The 19,521-nt window shown below is 38.4% G+C and overlaps 1 protein-coding gene across 2 annotated transcripts in view; it reads right to left on the reverse strand.

The window, feature by feature from the left end:
* LOC134212802 (dnaJ protein homolog 1-like) overlaps positions 1 to 11,694 on the reverse strand; it is a 309,329-nt gene extending 297,635 nt beyond the window's left edge. The window contains exons 1-2 of one of the 2 annotated variants that reach the window (XM_062690978.1): positions 11,472 to 11,694; positions 10,714 to 10,860 (exon numbers count right to left, since the gene is read on the reverse strand). The gene's annotated coding sequence lies outside the window, so the exon portion shown is untranslated. Of the gene's footprint in view, positions 1 to 10,713; positions 10,861 to 11,083 lie in introns of both variants that reach the window. The other variant, XM_062690977.1, reaches the window with a different exon arrangement.
* Between the last annotated feature and the right edge of the window lie 7,827 nt (positions 11,695 to 19,521).

Here is a 19,521-nt window from a genome sequence, read left to right on the forward strand (position 1 = left end):
GAAATGACAACTTTGGGAGACGCTGTTTAATTACTAGCATTATGTCCAAGCACAACCTTTCTGAAATTCGCCTGTATCGTTTTTCAATTCACAAGGAAAGTTTAGGCTTCAAAAGCTGCCAAACCAGGTTTCCCATATTCGTCGTGATTGTATTTTTTTCAGTTTTTTTACAGTTTTACTTTGAATAATGTGTATTGTTTTATTTGTTATTGATTAGATCTATGTGTATGAAAATTGCTTATTCAGACTACAAGCTTTATCACGTGATGGATACTGTCTTGATGTCAAAGATCCATCATCTAATTGTCACTGAGAATAATGTATATATGGCATTTAATTTTATATCAATCTCAAGTTACTGAATATTAGGGCTATAATCAAGGTGGTTGGGATTAAAATGCACATTTATGTAGCGCGACAATGCTTCCATGGTACTATTTTTTTTGAGCCAAGATCGCTTTTAGATGGGGTACTGTAATAATTTTTTGGCAATTTTCAATTGTCCAGATTATGAAGAACCTATGATACAGACCAATAATATAAACTGCAATGCATGTTTAAATGTAGTATTTGGGTATTTTTTTGATCCTCCGTGTATTCACTCGTATACTTTTGAAGAGTTCAATATTTGTAATTTATTACCTATTTTCCCCAACTAACCTTCTTCAAGAAAGCTATACTGCCTGTAACCGCATAGTTGTCCAATGAATGAGGACATCGTGCTTTTCTTTTCATTCTATACAAGTTTTTAAATTTAAATACTTTGAAAAAGTTGTTTTTAATGAAATTTTGCTTATTACTTTGCTATGGATTTTGCAAGTTCTCTAGAAGGCCCAAGCCTCCTTCAGACCGAGTACTTTCGATTATCATTATTATCATTGTCTTTATTATAGATACTGCCGTAGACTGAAGAAGTGACGTGTGTGCCATTTTGCAAAAAATGGTGTTATCAACTTGTACTCATCGAGTTATTTAACAGAAAAATGGAAAACATGTATGTTGTAATTTGGCGTCGCTTTTTCAGATTGCGGCAGTGTAGCCCTCGGCTGGCTCGTTTCTTACTGTCTATAATTTTTTAATAATAAATTTTAAAATAATTTCGCAATTTAAATTTGTTTTTGATATTAGTGAGCAATATATAGTTGTTCTGCGATTTGCTCGTTTTATTTTTGAAATATATTTGTTTAATGTGTGTAGTTTAGTATTTTTACAATGAATGAAAAATCGGTAATGGTGGAAATATTCAAGACGTAATATCTATAGATAAAACAGTAAATATAGTTTGAATTAACAGAAGATCAGTTAAATATTGTACAAATAGTTATGATGTTATACAATCTGTAAAATTAGTCAGATATCTGCAAACTAATGCAATTTTATGGTCAACGTGAAAGAAAGGCAACACCTTTTAATTTATATTTCATCTATCAGATTGTCAATGAAATATAAATTAATAGTAGACCCGGAACCCCCCAGGAATTTTCACCGAAGTTGGATTCTGTATCAACTGTCTTGTTCATTTGGCTTATTAATTTTTCTGCAACCTCTGATGAAAAGCTAAACTTTATATTCCTGTCACCAGTTCAGAAGCATAGTTATTTGAAATTAATCACTACTTCTTGCTTAAATTAAAATGTTTTTATATAAAACAAAATGGCTCTCAAGTTCAATATTAAAAACGTGTTTTCAAAATTTGTACTTGTTGCGTGTGCATTTCTGTTATATTTTTATAATTCACATCATATAATTGGAAAAACTGGACACACTTGATCTCCACTCTTTTATTATTATTTTTTTCAATTTTCTCGATGTAACATGTGAGTGCAAGCTTTTTCGTGTTGGACGCAGAACAACAGCGCGGTTATCGAAATGTCAGATTCTGAGTGCTGGTTAGAAAAAAATACAAGAAAATGAAACAATCCGTTTTTATGTGCTTTGTATTGGACATAAAATGATCCCGCGATTATCTAAATGTCCGGTTCTGTTGTGCGGGTGGGTAAATGAATAAGAAAGTGAAATAAACAGTGCAGGTCTGTTCGTGTTTTGTAGGACGTAGAACGATCGTATATCGCGTCCATGTTTTCTTCATTAAGCAGAACGATCAGCCGGTCATCCAAATTATGTTCTGCTTTGTGCGGTAAGCAGAACGATCGGCTGGTTACCGAAATTTTGTTCTGCGTAGTGCGGGTGAGTAAATTAATTAGAAAGTTAAAGTTTAGATCGCGTCCAGACATGTTTTCTTCGGGAAGCAGAACGATCGGCCGGTCATCGAAACTTTGTTCTGCTTTGTGCGGCCTTAAATTAAAATTATTAGTTTTGTTTTTATCGATCAAACTACACGCTATACACGGCATACCGTTTACCAAAACGAACCCTGCCACACTTCCTACCCCATATATCCAACATCCCAGTGATTTCTCGTGGAAGTGCAGATGACTCGTCGGCTTCTATCAAAGCGAGAATCATGTCAACATTATCCTACCCATTCCTCAATTGACCTGCATTCGGACACGGCCGGCGCTGGTATTGCTTATTTTTGGGTCACCAGTTCTTACACATTGAAGATGATGTTAGTCCCAAACTTCATCTGTTGGTTCTCTGTGTAATTACAGCTGACCTGGCAATAACGGAGTAGCAACCGTGGGCGGTCAATCATGCTCATGCTCATGCTCAGAATTTTATACTTTATACTATATTATTTCAAGAAATTGGGAGCCTGAAGAAGAAAAAGAATTATTCCAAATGTTACGAAGTTTGTATGACAGTCAAAAACCATTAGTTGATTTATATTAGTGCTATTTTGACCTCTGTTTCGATACATTTTATAATGAGCGAGAAAGGCATCGTCACCGCTAGGTGGACTAATCTATTTTTTATTTTATTTTTTTATTTTTTATTTTAGAATTTCTCGGGATTTCCACTGGAAGTTCGTCTTAGTTTCCATTTCAAAGGAAGATTGTATGGATTTTTCATGGAATTAATTAATATTGTTTAGAAAAATTCTCTGGAGTTTTAACTTAATGCAGTGAAGATATCAATTGGGAAATTCTACGCAAATTCCATTGAATCTGTGGTCTTTCCACGGAAAATTCTGTGAAATTCTACAACTTTTTATCGGCGTGAAAAAAACATAGATCAGTGGCGTGCCAAAAACCGTCGGCAGCGGCGGCGTGGCACGGCGGCGCACACCTTTACCCACGAAAACTATGTGCACAGTGTTCTAGCATCTGGAACTATATAAAAAAATGGAAGAATGACAACGTTTTTGCTGCGTACACGTAAGTGTTTTCCGTAGAGTATCTACTAGAGTATCTCCTGTCCGTCGTTATTTAGGTCAAATACCTTCCTACAACATCAGCCTGCTATGCTTTTAGTTTTCTCCTGATGAGATTCGAACAGCTCTGAATGATCTTGACACATCTATAAGGTTCAGGAACAGACCCTCTCCCTCCTGTCTTTTTTTTTAAGATTTGCGCCGCTAAGTTAGCGACTCCAATTGCAGTGTTCAACCGCTCGCTCCAAGACAGAGTGTTTCTCATTGATTCTCATGATTGTCCACGGAAGATTCTTCTAAAATTTCTTATGAATTTCCACCAAAGTTTCTTTTGAATTTTCACATGAAGTTAATCCGTTTCTAAATTCCACGATACATTTTTCCGAATTTCCATGAAAAACATAATTTACCACTTCCGCCTGTAATTTCCATGTAGCTAAAAAAATCAATTCGCGACGGTAAGTGTGTTGTACAGAGCCGCCAGCTTTGAACATATTTTTTTCTTGATCTGTTTACCCAGAATGAATTTTGTCTTTCATAGAAGAGTTATTTATTCTAATTTTTTTGCCTTCCAACTGCAAGCATTGACAACATGAATCACATGATTTGGTTGTAAACCATTTTCAAAAAACCGTTGAATAAGTCTTCTTATTGAACCAACGAAGTAAAACATTCTTTGCGAATTATCAAAAAAAAAATGGCCGTCTGAGCATATTATACAAAGATTGCTCCTTCTACAATGCTTTGCGGTGTTGAACTTAATTTTAAGATTAAAAAACACCCTAATAAATCTTAAAAATCTTCTACAATGCACGCTCACATGCTCTCCCGTAGATCTGCATTTCTCATCTACCATCCGTAGAACACAGTAATGCCTTTCTCACGATCACGCAAGGTTTGTTTGTATTTTGATTTAGCATTGAACCGTATCGCGACTCGTTCCATTATGAATGCGCGAGAAACTGGTTGACTGTGTCTTCTGCACTATACCGCCAACCGTTTCAAATACACCATTGACGTAACGATCCATCCCCTATCCTATCTACACTGTTGACTGACGTGCTTCACATTTCGCTACTTGGGCTCACGCGGCAAATATGACTGCATGCAAAAGGTCCACTTCGCGCACAGTTCGGCCGTGAGAGCGCAGATAACCATAAGAGTGGCAAAAACCAAAATGAACAGAGAAAAAAAAATCAACGACCATCACCGAAAAATTGCGTTGGCTCACCTGCTCACCACCCACCCACAACATCCCTTTCATGACCGTGCGGCGGGCAGCCATTTGGCAGAACAACATTCCATTTTTGACACACGGGCACAACACCGTCAAAATTTGTATGAGAAATGAGTACCCGGCGTGCTCTCACCTACCGTATGCTGCTACCGTGCACTGAGGGCCCAACATAGAGAATTAAAGTCTTTTTTTTGCATTTTCCAATAAATTACAATAATTAACACATTTCTTAAATAATTAAAATTGTGTAGAATTTTCCAACAATTTAAAGCCTGTTTTATCGTAAATTATTGTTTATTTTAAAGTCATCCGTTGACGATGGACTGGCGATATTCTTGTCAGATCTCCAGCAGCAGATCCAACCTAGCCAGCAGCAAAATCCAACCTAGTTTAATTCTACTCCGAATTTCCAAAGAATAATGCAGACCTTCGTCATCATTGTGATTGTCGTCGACAATCCCGCGCTCTTCTAACCTATGGATTGGCAACTGACTGATAGTAGACTGATAGGCTTGTTTCATTCAGAATAGGCTTCATCAGATACGAAAAACTAACTCATTTAGCCTAAATTGTTTGTTGGAGAATCCGTATTCGGTTTGGTCGTTTGTGGAGGAGCATCGGTCCCCAGCCAGTCGCTGCACATCAGCTGCAACGTGTCGGCTTCCAAAAACTTCCGGCTTCCGGAGTTACCGAAAGCTATTCATCGCAAGAAGCACGTTGCGATGAGTATTTTGTTCGTACGATTCAATGTGGACGACCAATATAGAGTTTCGCCACGAGTCAAAGGGTATCACAGTTCGTCGTCTTCAAAGTACGGATTGCGGGTTAGCGAAGGATGTGTAGGACCCCGTAATCTCATTTATGGAGGAGTATCTTCAGCTCGTCTATATAGCCAAGGTCGAGGCTCTTAAATTCAATTGAAATGCTGCCATCTACCACACCACCCGGTAGTCAAGAAAGCAGAATTCAAATTACGGAAGTAGGCATCTCATTATCCAGAGGTGCTGCATGAACTTTCAGACGGAGATTTGTCTTGAACCAGATCTATCGGTAAAAACGCTCAGCCTTACTTGGGTGTCGAGAATTGACACTCTCCGATTCTAGTTCATCGTCCCACGCGTTGTTAGATGGAGCGAAAACTCTAACCAAGCGCAAGGTTCTTTCTATTATTGCCACCTTTGGCGACCCACTAGGCCTTATTGACGCTGCCATTATGGAATAAACCTGTATATCAAAGCCTATTGAATCCTGCCTTCCATAGCCAAAACAAAGTATAGGGCCATGAGCCAAAAGATCAAAAAGACAAAACGTCTAGTGACTTAGATCTAGAATCTAAATTAATCTAAAGGTTTGGAAGCTTCCATTTTAGAGGCATGAAGGCTTTTTCCGAAAAGCTCAGTAGCTTTGTTGCGAGAGGCTTGAAAGCCTTTTTATAAGCGTCTCGGAAGCCTCTTTTCATAAGGCTCTAAAGCATTCTTTCAAGAGGCTCGGAAGCCTCCTTTCAAGAGGTTCGGAAGCCTCCTTTAGAGAGGAACGGAAGCCTTCTTTCAAGAGCTCGGAAGCCTCTGTTCAAGAGGCTCGTAAGCCTCCGTAAGTCGTCTATGTCTTAAACTTAATTTGAACCCAAAGAAATTTCAGACAACTTTGTGGAGAGCCTATATCCTGTTAGTTTCCAGGTCCTTTCTTCATATATCTCATGAGTTTTGCTTATTTTCATTTACAGCGAAAAAAATACGGGGTACCTCAATGAATGTTTAAGTTTGAAGGGATACCTCTTAAGTAAAAGGTTGAGAACCACTGATATAGAGGATGCATCTACTCTCGGAATGAGGATTCTGTAGACACAGTTGTAGTGCACCTGTTCGCTTTAAAGTAAAAAGTAGCACCGTTGAAGAGTCAGAAATTAGTGAATTCTAATTTCACCGAGCTCGCATGTACCGAAATTCAAACCAGGAATTCCTTTACGAATTTCTTTAAGAAATACTTCATGCATTGCAAATTGAAATCCTTTATGAACTCCTCCGGAAGGGTACGATGGGCAGCGCATGTTGCAAAAATGCCGGACAGCAACCCTGCAAAGGTGGTGTCCGCTTCCGATCCGGCAGGTACGAGAACACGTGGAGCACAGCGAGCGAGGTGGGCAGATCAGGTGCAAAACGACTTGGCGAGCATGGGGCGCATTCGAGGATGGAGAAATGCGCCCTCGAACCGTGTATTGTGGCGTCAAATTGTTGATTCAGTGTTATCTGTTTAGATGTACACTAAATAAATTAAATGAATGAACTCCTTCGGATATGCCCACAAATATTTCGTCGTAAATTCTTCATGAAAGAGAGGGTTCCCGGAGCTCTTGGAAACTTCCTGAGGCATAACTGGAAGAGCTTCCGGAGGAACTCCTGGAGGTACCTCCGGGGGAATTCCTGGAGCTTCAGGAAACTCCTGCCACATCAACAGTGCCACATCAACATTTCCTTCCACTCCCTAGTTACGGTGAAGGCCAGGCCAGGCGTGGCGTGGCCAGCTGTAGTAATCCTCATGCTAATGCTAATGAACTTCCGGAGAAATTCCGGTAAGAACTTCCAGAGGGATTCGTGGAGGAATTTCCGGAGGAACTTCCAGAGGAACTTTCGGATAAACTTCTGGGGGCATTCCGGTGGGAACTTCCGGAAGATTTTCTGGAGAAACTTCCGGAGGAATTCCTGAAGGAACTTTCAGAAGGATTCCTGGAGGAACTTCCACAGAGAAATTCTTGAAGAAACTTCTAGAGGTATTCGGGAGGAACTTCCAGAGGAATTTCTGGAGGAACATCCGGAGAAATTCATGGATCAACTTCCACAAAAAAACGGGAGAATCTTTCTGAGGCATTCCTGAAGAAACTTCCGTAAGAATTCCTGAAGAAACTTATGGAAGAATTTCCCTAGGATCTCCCGGAGCAATTCCTGGAGGAACTTCAAGAAGAATTCCTGGAGGATTTTCCTGGACAATTCCTGGAGAAACTTTCTTAGGAATTCCTGGAAGAACTTCTTGTGGAATTCCTTGGGGGAACTTCCTAGAAGAACTTCCTGGAAAAAAACTTCCGAAAGAACTTTCGGAGCAAATTCTGGAGCAATTTTCGGAAAGCTTTCGGAGCATTCCTGGTCAAATTTGCTATTCCACCGCAAAAAAAAGAATATGGAAGAACTTCGGAGAATTTCTAATGCATGAAATAAGCTCACGCCTACCCACGCCGCCGCCGATTACCAACGGCGTGACGCCATCATGCCGCCGCAGCCGATAAGTTTACAATCGGCGCCCAAGTCTAGTTTATTCAATATCTGCGGTGGTCTGTGGCCATATTGGGAAGGTGTTTGGAAATCGGCTTCACGAACTACTAAGAATACTGAAGGATAAAGGCCACAACAATTTACAATTACTGCTTTGAAGAAGGCATACGTTGGCATGTTAACCCCCCAAGAGGGCATCACTGACGTGACACATGGAAAGGTACCGTTCGCTACACTGAACACCATCAACAACGAGTCATCGCAGATAACCCGGTATCCATAAAAGAAGTGACATGATTTCTCAGTTGGTCCAGGTAGAAGGATGTTTTATCACTTGACCGCTTGACCCCATACTGCTCTTTCACCTGACTCAAAAGATCTGAAGCCACTTACGCTGGGCCATTTCCTGGTCTGTGAGTCTCTCCGGTAAAGGCCTGTCTTAACTCCATAGACAAATTGAACGTTGGCGACCGGAGTTGGAAATTGAACGTTGGCAAGATGGTAGCTTTCTGCGGCTACAATGTACCAGCCATGCACTAGAAGCTTAATAGTATTGAGAAAACCCAGCCAGGAGCAGATGGTATTAGTCGCATGGTAACCATACACACATTCACTGGAAATTAGGCACGGCCGATAGGAATTCTGTTTAAGCCGCCAACACTAAATTACATAAACTCCATTTTTTCCCAGTCCTATCACAGCCGAAGAGGAGTTTATTTTCCATTTCGGAAATTCAACGAATTTTAGAGTGGGTGAGAATGTTTAAGGACGAACTTTTCGGAATCCAACGCTTTTCCACATCGCGTTTTCAAGGGCACTACTAGCTTGACGGAAAAGGAAACAAATTTGCACGGTGCTTATTCCACTCGTATAACTTATTGCTATCCCTGTTATCCTTCCACTTGAGATTATATTATGATTCACATAGCATGAAACGTGGATTACGATAGTCTTTGGTCGTGGATTATGATAGTCCAGATGGTTAGCGTGTCAGTCGAGATGCGCTAAATGTGGAGGGTACAGGTTCAACACCCGTCTTCGGTCGAATTTTTTTGTAAGGTTGCTGAGGTTGTCGAAGTATACAGCATTTCATTCCTCAGTGGGAGTGTAAAAGTAGATTCAATGTAGACACAAATACAAAAGCAGTTCTTATTTTCGCTGAAAATGCGAGCTAAAATTATTTGGATTCTTCACCCTAAATGTGGAGCATAGCCCACTCAAAACTTCGGGACCAACTACGGTACTACACCGCTGAAGTGAGGAAGTGTTTCGATAAAGATAAAAGAAAACAAGCAAGCGCTAAAGTGGAGTCCGGCAGGACTCCAAAATCAAGAAAACGATATCGAAAAGAAGCATAAAATAGCGCGCCAATTCATAGTAGAGGATGGGGGGACAATATACCCTATCTAAGCAAAGAATGCTTTAATGTCTTAGCTGTAACGATATTCATGTTTGTTTACCTCATGAAACAGTTAAACAATATTGCTAGCTTCTGCCATCTTAAAATTGTAGAAAATCTTAATATTTAAGTTTAAAAAAGGTGATATTTCCGAAAAACTTATGAAGCAACGCCTTTCAGCTGACGTCGCATGTGTTTGGAGAAACCTTTATGGTATAGACATGGTGTGGAGACGCGTGGTACATTGTAGGTTAGTACCATTGGGGCGTTTTGCCTTCCTGAAATGTTGAATGTTTCATCAAAATGTGGAAAACTTTGATTTTTCCTGACCCTTTTGTCGCCTAGCATACATAATTTTAGGTCTAGTTTTGTTACGACCACCTCAAACACTTTAAAAAAAGATCTTCACTATGAGTGCTTGAGAAATAACAATAACGACTACAGTTCCGTTTCGGCTCTAGAAAACGAAAAGGGCATTTTTTCACTGTCGCATAATAACTACAATATTCGCCAAATCTCCACCAAAATACATTTTATATACAAATTCGACTTAGCGACCCACAGTGCCCGTGCGCTGGTGTTAGAAACAATTTCATCGAAAACACACGATTCGTTCCGTTGATCACCTTCCAATTTCGGAAGTGGAAATGCTTGGACCACGGCTCACCTCTGTGTATTAGTGAATTTCAAATAAAAATAGTAGGGTAAGACGGTATAATGCGCCCCACCTGGCCAAAACGCCCCCCTTTGATTTCTAGAAAACTATAAATAACTAAGGGTCAAATTCAGTTGGTACCTATAAATATTTGTAAAACCATCATCCTATGTGAATATAGGAATATTTTTGTATTACTTAATGAAAATATTTACAAAATACAAAAAGTCACAGTTTTGATACAACTTTTAATGTTTATTTGCTGAACATTCTGGAGCGACTCTGGCATACTGTCCGCAAAACTTGCACTGGAACACTCAGTTGGGCAACAAAGTTACTTTTCTCAGTGGTTAATATGATATAAAATTGCTTCCATCTTCAAAAATGCAACGATTTTCGAAAACATGTTTCACTGGCCAAAACGCCCCAGTGTAGGCAGGACGATATGCCCTTACCAACTGGACACAAGCGCAGCGAGCCTGCAACAGTTGCTTCCGAATTGTATGGAAAATATTGAAATGTAATTCATACCTGCTTGGATGGACCTATGTTGGTTTTTTAATGTCAAGCGCATAAGGATTTGTAGCCTTTTTATTATGGGATTGATAAAATACTAATGAAGGGCTATTAAATGATTTTGGTTGAGGTGGGGCGTATTGCCCAGGCACTTTTTAAATTTCATTTTTCACGACTTTTCAAAAAGCTTTATTACGTGTTATCTGTAATACTTTTATGTGACTACTCACGGGCAATGCATTTGTGACTTCCTGCACTACCAAATAACTCAAAGTTTGCATAAATTGCGTTGAAAAGTAAAAAGTTATCAAGGAGTTGCCTTAGGGGGGGCATATTATACCGTCTTACCCTACATGCTAATTTTACTACCTTGCTGGAATCCTCAGAAGGGCACGGTTTTGCGATGTTCCGGTCGTTAAATCGGTCTGCTTCGATCTTGGCGTACTGTTTATGGTTTAATTTACGATCACTATCTCACTGTATATTTTGTTAATGATCTGCTCGATCAACACTTCTCTGTTAAGGCAAAAAAAAGACTTCTCTGGCAGTCAGCCGGTATACGAAAAATATAAATGTGTCACGTTGCTTGAATGTATTTTCAGTCGGTAAGGGTTGTTTCACTTTTCCACTAACTTTTATTTGTTTTCATATGTATTTTGAGCAAATCAGAATTCGTCAAAATATAACACGTCCCAAAATAAATAAAATCTAAAACTTCACTACGTTGAATGACACTTACAAAACTGTCACACCCTGTCGACGAAAATCACCGCCAACTGTGTTGGCAAAAGCGGAGCGACCGAACAGAATCACTAAAAATAATTATTCTCCGTGAACTCCCTCAACCCAGAAGCGAGCAGAAAAATTCAACCATCCAAAACGAAGAAAAACTGGAGGCGTTTTTGCACGATTCACGAACACAGACTTCGATGGCTTTGTTCGGTACCAGAAGGGCCGTACGTCCCGGAAGACACCGACAATGATTCTGGAGGATTACTTCACAACAATGAACGACAAAGAGTTTAGCAGGCTGGGCGCAATCGCAATAGAACTTAAATCACTCAATGGTCCCTCTGCACTTCTCTTCCGTTGCGCACCAAAATCTGTAGCAAAGCTCTACAACACACTTCAGAATCCCAAATTGAACCGCGGATGACGATCGATGACGACAGCGTCTTGGATTTGTTGGGCGACGATCGCGGGCGGACCGGACACATTCGAGAGTAGAAAAAGTGGAGATAGCAGCGCTGAGGCAAGCAACAGACACACACGGAATCTACATCCAAGCTCTGGGTGGAGATCGAAGAGGGACGCGCACTCAGCAAGAGAGTTGCAAAGCGACTAAATCAACATGACTCAATGCAGCCGGTTGGGAGCCCTCTGTCTGTGCACTGTTTTGGGGCTTGGTGTGGAGCTTAATCCACAGGGGGAGTGCGCGCGCAACACATGCGCCAAAACCAGTCATTCAGCACTGCTAGACGTTTGTTTGGTGCTCGTGCTCTCAGTGTGTTGCAAAGGTACCCAACGTAATTTGCTCTTTCTTAAGTTGATGAATGAAAATGTGTGAGAAAATTCAAATTTCTGAGAATTGAGAATAGGGGATACAGTGGACATATTTCGACTCTGAAAATATTAAAACTAAATCACGTTATGCGACGCGAGTACACGAAGTATTGATTCGTAAATTCGGTGACCTTAACTGCAGTAAGAGTTGCTGTTTCGATATTCTAAAACAAAAGTCTTTAGAACTGTTTTGTTAGATTTATTTGAAATTTAAAAAAATCTGTATCTGTAGCACATCTATTAAGAAAAAGCGCAAATTCTACAACTAGTGGCTTGGCCACTGTGAATCAAGGTAAGACTGTCTGTGGTAAAAACATGTTTTTTAAGCTTTAATAGAGTGAGTTTTTATACATAAGTTGATCACTGTGAAATTCAGTGATACAGCTCCTAAACTAGCACTGAATTCTATTCATCTCTATTCGCATTCAATTATAATGGGCCGTAAACGTTGTGCCTTACAGTGAGAAATATAGGGTCACTGCTCCTGGACTTCATACCATCAAAAATAAAGCAATCAAAGGAATTTATTAGATAAGTGATGAGCTTAATCCAAGGTAAAATCAAGTGAGTCGATTGATATATAACACTATGGGTCTCCTTAACAGCCAGCTTTAGAATACGGACAGGAAATTTACACAACACCTGCCTACACACCAACCTGATCCCATAGCCTTTACATACACTTAGTCTACGAGAAAGGCAAAAACTTTATTATAATCAGCAATCAATTACCAGAATGAACCTATTATCAGGATTAACAAAAATATAATATCGTGTCGTGCCATTTTCATATCATTTTCCAAGATAGTTTTGAAAATTTTTAATTCTATTTTTAATTATAATAGATTGGATATTTTCTCGGCTTCTTGCTGCTGATTGTAAATTCCACTACTAGAGGGTCTACTATTGGTTATTTTATTCTAAGCAACGGAAAAAATATTGAAAAACTGTTTGATCTAGACCACTTAGGGTAAAATGCCCAATAGTGGACCCCCTAGTAGCGAAATTTTGCTCCCCCGGGCATAATGAGTGGAAATTTGCAAAATATTAATTTTGCGTGATATCTAATATCAAGCTCTGCATCTCCTCTTCACGATGCATACATGGTACACTCAAATACTCGACGTTATTCTTCGAAATTAACATTTTAAAGTCGGACTGAATTTGCCCTATAGTAGACCCCTGGGGTCCATAATAGGAAATTGCTTCCCTATAGTCGACACTTCATTTGATTTTCATGTTTCGTTTCGGGACGTTCTTCTTCCCTATTATGGACCCCCCAAAATATTCCTATAATGGACACTCTCGTGTTTATTTTTTATAGAATTGTAAAAAATCATCTGATTTTACTTTCCATAGCATTTTCAATGCATGTAATCAAATCATAGGACTGTAAGGTAGGTTCTCCCGATGGAATTTCATAGCAAAATGTTTCCATTATGCAGTAATAATGAAAAAATGGCTGGAGGGTCCACTATTGGTTGAGGGTCCACCATTGGGCACTTTACCCTAATTATGAATGTATAATTTGATGCATATGTTGTGCCTTGCAAAAAGACAAGTTTCGTGGACATTTTCCAAGGCCCTCATAGATGTGGAAAATTTATCTGCAATGCAAATAGCACGTGCTATCAAAGCAAAAGTAGCTTTTTTTCAGGAGGTATGTTTTTCTTAGACGACTATCTGGCGCTCATATTTTGTTGCAATTAAAAGCGGAGGAAAAGTTTTTTTTATGAGGGACGATTACGCTTCCACGGATCTGTCAATGACAATACACAACCACATGGTTGCTATGAGGCGTTAATACGGATAAACGCAGTATCAAATCAATATGAGTGCACTATAATTGCCCTGAGGCGATCGCTTAGTTTTTTTTTCGTTTATTTTATAAGCAATAATGTTTTATGCACTGACGGCAGTGTTCCAGAGTGTGAGACTGCTTCTACCGACTAAAATCTCCTTGGGCTCCTACCCCATAATTTACCCTGGAGCCTCTCATGATTACTCCTGAAGGATGGGCAGCAGCACTTAATGTACTCGTTCTAACACGACACGTTTTACGGTGCTTCTTCGATGCCCTGCTTAATTTCAGAGCCCTTTAGCTTCGTAGTGCATGTACTTTTGAGCATTGCGGCTCTTTTGTTTGTGCCAGCAAGCACACCAATGACATGAGCCCTTCAAATCTTTTCCTCGTGTCATTCAGCACCATATCCTTTTTTAACCAGTTAGCTCTCAAAGTGGTCGCAGTCATCCCGAAGCGACGAAGCTATCCTACTCCGATGGGCATCGCCATCGGAGCGGCGCAAGCTCTCCCGATATCAGCGACCCGCAGCTGTGGAAGACTTTTACGTTACCAGCTTACTTGATACTTGATGCGCTACAGCGCTCCAATGAGCCTACGCTGAATGGAGTATCCTCCGCCACTGCACTATGGGGAAAAGGGTGGCCATTAATCGAAAAATTTACTCTCTCCAATTCGTCTAATTTATATATCATATGAAAGTATATACCCTAGATAAGAAAATCGGAAAATATTGAAGCGCTATGTTCATTCAGTCAAAAGATATGGGCTGGCGAAGTGGAAAAAGCTGATAAAAATTAAAAATCGTTTCTTACTTTGATTTGTATGTTATGAAGTCAATTTTTCTCCAAATATAAAGTTTTATATACCATTTCAAAGCTTAAAACCTTTGCTTTTGGATAGTTTGGTTTATTTTGCTCGCAAAGATTAATATCAAAAAGTTGTAGAAGAAAAACTTTAATTATCATAATGATGCGCTAGAAAATGGTCCCGCAAACCTAATGTCCCCAAATATCCCCTCATTTTTAAAAGGGGGATTGAAATATAACCCTAGTACCACCTTTTAGTAGGTGATTTGCTTGCGCATATTTGCGCGTTTACGAGAACGGTGCAATCAAAGTTTTCTTGAAAATTGTGGTTTTTATTCTCTATACCTCGTAATAATTCGAAAATGAACAACATTATTACTAGAAATGTGATTGTTTGCCATTTTATGCATGCTGTATTGGAAACAAACAAAAAAAAATGCCCAGAATAAATCGAAAATTTTTTTTTTTCGCTGGTGGCATTTTTTGAAGGGTTAACGATGGCCTTTAAAGGGTTAAAAAAGGTTTTTTAAAATTCCTTCACATAATATATGTTGCATAGAAACAGTTTTTATTGAAAACATATTTTTGGCCGCCCATTTGTATGAGAATTCCCCTAGTCCACTGGACTCAATCCTGGGCCAATCGCCAATACGTTACCAACACTACTTTTAATATTCTTATAAAGAAATCAGCACAAATCGTAAGCACTTGCTCACTTCTACGGGTGAACAGACGAGTGCCGAGGTCGATCTAAAAGATTCCGGGTGGAAATAGTTTCAGGTTCAAAAGGGCCCCTGACGACCCTAGATATTTGGTGCATTGGCATTCGCATGCCACGATCTACTCAGCTAGTCTCCGGCGGTCGATCTAGCCTCCTGATTAACCGATTTTCCACGCCCTTGACCCCTTTGGTTTCCTGCTGTTGAGCCATTTAGCTCCGCCTTGATTGTGGATTGCTCGGATAGCCCACGGTGGTGGACTCGATGGACTCTGCCGTGATAGTGGTGCTAGCCAAGCCTTCCTTTGTGTCGTAAAACAGTGCTCGATTTTGGAAGTAGCTTTCCAGAATCTTGTACATCCCTACCGGTACTACGATTTCCGTCCAGAAGGCACCGTTGAAGGTGCTATTACTGTACAGTCGAGTGACATTACGGGACAGCAGGGATCATGTCAAAGGGCTTGATGACCTTTTTCTGGAAGTTTGGAACAAAGAACTGCAGGAAGCTTGGAAACTCAAATCCGCTGGGCAGGACAGAAAGTGTGGCAAAGCGGGCTTGAGCAGCTACATTCTACAAAGCTGTGACACCATCAACGAGCTGGGAAGCAACTTTATAGTACTGGCGTACTGGGCAATATACGCCAACGCGTGATTGGGTGGTAGCCAATCAACGCAAAGACGTGCAAACTGAGAATAAACGACCGTTTCTTCAACTGTAGCATCATCAACGTGCACTATTGAATAATAGTTTCCTCCAATATTCTTTGTTTCATAAACAACAGTACATATATCAAACAGCCTTATTGGTAAAACATTGAACAAAAGCTTTATTAGTTCGGGTAATAAGCTTTGTAGTAACAAGCGTTGAATTAATGTTGTTGTAGCGCTTTTATTGTTTTTGCATTTGAACAATCGAGATAAGGCGATAGCTTAAACATTTATTTCAAGATGCTTATAGAGCTACTGTTGTTGAACAGATTCTCCATTTTTGGGCTAACAAAGGTTGGTGTAGTAGTATCAAATGCAATAAATCAATTATAATTTAACATACAGTTGAATAGCGTAGCTGTAAGAGACATTTCTTCAAACAACAAGTGTTTCTTGAGTAGGTAGTTAGTGTAATGTCATTTCGAAAAGTAATTTATCAGTTTTGATGTTATAGTTTGTTTTAACGAGTAATGAAGTTTGTTTTGAGAAGTTACGTGCAATTTACGTTTGATAATCTCACTGAACATGAACGCACGCAACTTATAGCATCTTATAGTGTAAAATAAAATCATTTGGATACCGCCCAGAACCAGAACCCAGAACGTCATCAACGCTGCTGCCTATTATCTGCCATCATGAAGGTAGATTTTTATTGCAAATTTCTTCAATAATTTCTCAAGTAAGTATAAATGAAATAATTTATTCCCTAGTGAATGGAAAAGTGCAAAATGTTTTAATAAGAGCAAGCCGCTAAAAATTAATTTATTTGTAGAGTGGAATACACGTTCGTACAACGTTTAAAATAAGCTATTGTTGTTATTGCAATAAGCTTCGCAATAAGCGAATTGTTAAACGTTTATTCAACGTTTCAAGATAATATAAATGAACAAGATTGGAATCGGATACAGAAGCGATGATGTTTACTGTTAACGTCAATCAGTGGCGCCGGGAGTGGTGGGACAAGTAGGACATGTCCTACGCATGAAAATACCTGGGTAGGACAGTCGAAGCATTGTCCTACCCATGATCATGGTAAGAACATGGATAACTAAAAAATTTAATACTGTCAATATTGTTTCCATTTCTAGATCTTAGACAATATTATCAAAGCGTTTCAAAGTGAATCAGAAGTTTGAAAGCTTATCAGAGGTTATACTGACAATGGTGAAGGCTTCCGGGATTATGAAGGAGAAATCTATTGCGAAAAGCTTCTCAGAGTGTATGAGGAATTCTTTCCATTCCAAAAAGTGCTCGATAATGTATTGAGATTTTCCAAGAAGTCCAAAACTTTCTAATAGTTTCTGCTCTTCCATAAAATTGATAAAATGTTTTGGAAGTTCGTAATTATTTCTGCTAGTTCAGGGAGGCTCAAAGAATTTTTGAAATTTTATAAGAATCAACAGACTGACATGTGAATTAATCAAAAGTTGAATATCTAAATAAGGGTAAAGCTTAGTTTAACTTAGCTAAAACAGACTGTACTTGCCAATGGTCGCTTTTCTGTGACTGATCAGAACTGGTGTATATTGCCCTACGATCCAAGTGAATAAAGGTTGGTATTTACTCCCTACAGCTCCAGTCAGTCAGGAAAGGAGAGGAATGTTAATGTGAAGTTATTATTGCTATTAGAGACCGAGAAAATCTCTGCATCCCCACAATATCACGGAAAGGAAATTTTGTTAACTCGGTAAGGTAGAAAAACAGAAGTATATATAGATCGATGATTCACTTAGAAAAGTGATGTAGTCTTTTCAGACCTCCTGTACAAAGATAGGAGAGAACAATCGCAGAAATTTGTAGCAATTTATGATGCTGGTAGCACATCCGGATGTCTGGTAGCAAACCTTAAATAACCTTAAATACAAAAAAAAACTTGAAAGGTTCTAAGAGTTTATTGGAATCTGTGGAAATCACAATTATACCTACACAGTTAAATAATTGAATGTAAAATTCGGTAACAGAATGTGTACCAGATCATAATTTTAAGTTTCTGTGATGTAAATAATAAAATCATTGAAATTTCAATTTAGTATATCTTAATTTTAGAATAGAATAGCTAAGTCACTCCCAACGATCAATCAATATTTATAAAGTAAACGGAGCGGTTGGTACGAGATATCCCCGTCCTATGGCTTCATTGTGAAATCTAGTTGAGAACTGATTTTCACAAAAAAATTCAACAACCCTGCACAGAGAGCCTGGTCGCTTTTATGTTTCAACTACATTTATAATGTGCTTTAAATATAAATAATGACAAGAAAAATGATAGAACTAATCGATTCTATCATTTTTCAGTAGAGCGATTCCAAGCAACAGCATCAAAATTTAAGAAAATTTTTAATTCATGATTTTCTATTGAGTTGAAACTTTGCACAGTTTTTCAATTTCATCTAAATCGTCATTTTCGATATCAAATCTTCATATTGAGTCACGACTAACTTTTCAAAAGGGTGTATGTGAAAATGGTTCAAAAATATTTAAAAGCTGCACAGCAAAAACGGAATGTTCGATTGTTATGATTTTTCAGCAAAGTTAGACAACTAAATGGTGATTCTTAAGAAAATGTGCACAGTAAAAAAAAAATTTTTTTGCCTTCAAAAATATCATTTTGTCACAAAAACTCAAATATCTCAAAACCCTATCTTTTTTCGAACGTAATTTTTTTAGGGAAAACGGTCCATTATATTAGCTATCTACCATAAAAATTTGGTGATGGTAAACTAATAAACAAAAAAGTTATGACATTTCAAACATTTCACAATTTTCACATATAGTAAACAAAAAAAAATTTCGGTGTATTTTTTTTTCAAGAATCGCAGTTTGATGCTGATTTTATTGTTAAGGGCCTTGCGTGAGTTAAACAAGTTGTTTGTATGATATTCCATATTTATGTATTCATCGATATTATGTATATTATATGTATAAATATTATATGTATAAATAAATAAAAATGAATTAATATTATCCTAAGTATTAAATTAAATGTGGCAGTTACACAATGTTGTTATAGAAACTCTAAGAGTTTTGGGTTTGAATTTTGGTATGGGTTATGATATCATGAAAACAGTTTATTAATACTTATCAGGGAATCATTTTTTTTCAAATGCACCTGCGAAACAAGCGACAAAAGAGAATCAACGACAAAGCTTTGTTTTTGTCGTAGATAATAATGACAAAGATCCGAAAAATTTTGTCAGCAACAAAAAAGAAGACAATCTTGTTGCTAACTTTTCATCCCGTTATTTTGCATTATTTCTAGTGAAAATTTCGGTTTTATGTTATCATAGTTTCTGCTTTTATGGAAATATTCGAGAATCGAACAATGATTACAAAATTAGCAGCGTATTTTCGGAGATATCAGAGCATGCAAGGCAAATGATTCTTGTCATATTGTGTTCGGGTTCTGATAAAGGTTTGTCGCTAGGTGCGTTTGTCAGTAGCAAACTCTGTTGATGACAAAGAGTATATTGTTAGGCGTTGCTCGAATATTGATTCCCTGATACTTATTTTTTATTTATTTTTATTCAAATTTTTTAAAATATCGAACACTTTTGAATTATTATCAGCACAGTTTGAGT

This window comes from Armigeres subalbatus, chromosome 2, assembly GCF_024139115.2.
Source record: "Armigeres subalbatus isolate Guangzhou_Male chromosome 2, GZ_Asu_2, whole genome shotgun sequence".
NCBI classification, from domain to species: Eukaryota; Metazoa; Arthropoda; class Insecta; order Diptera; family Culicidae; genus Armigeres; species Armigeres subalbatus.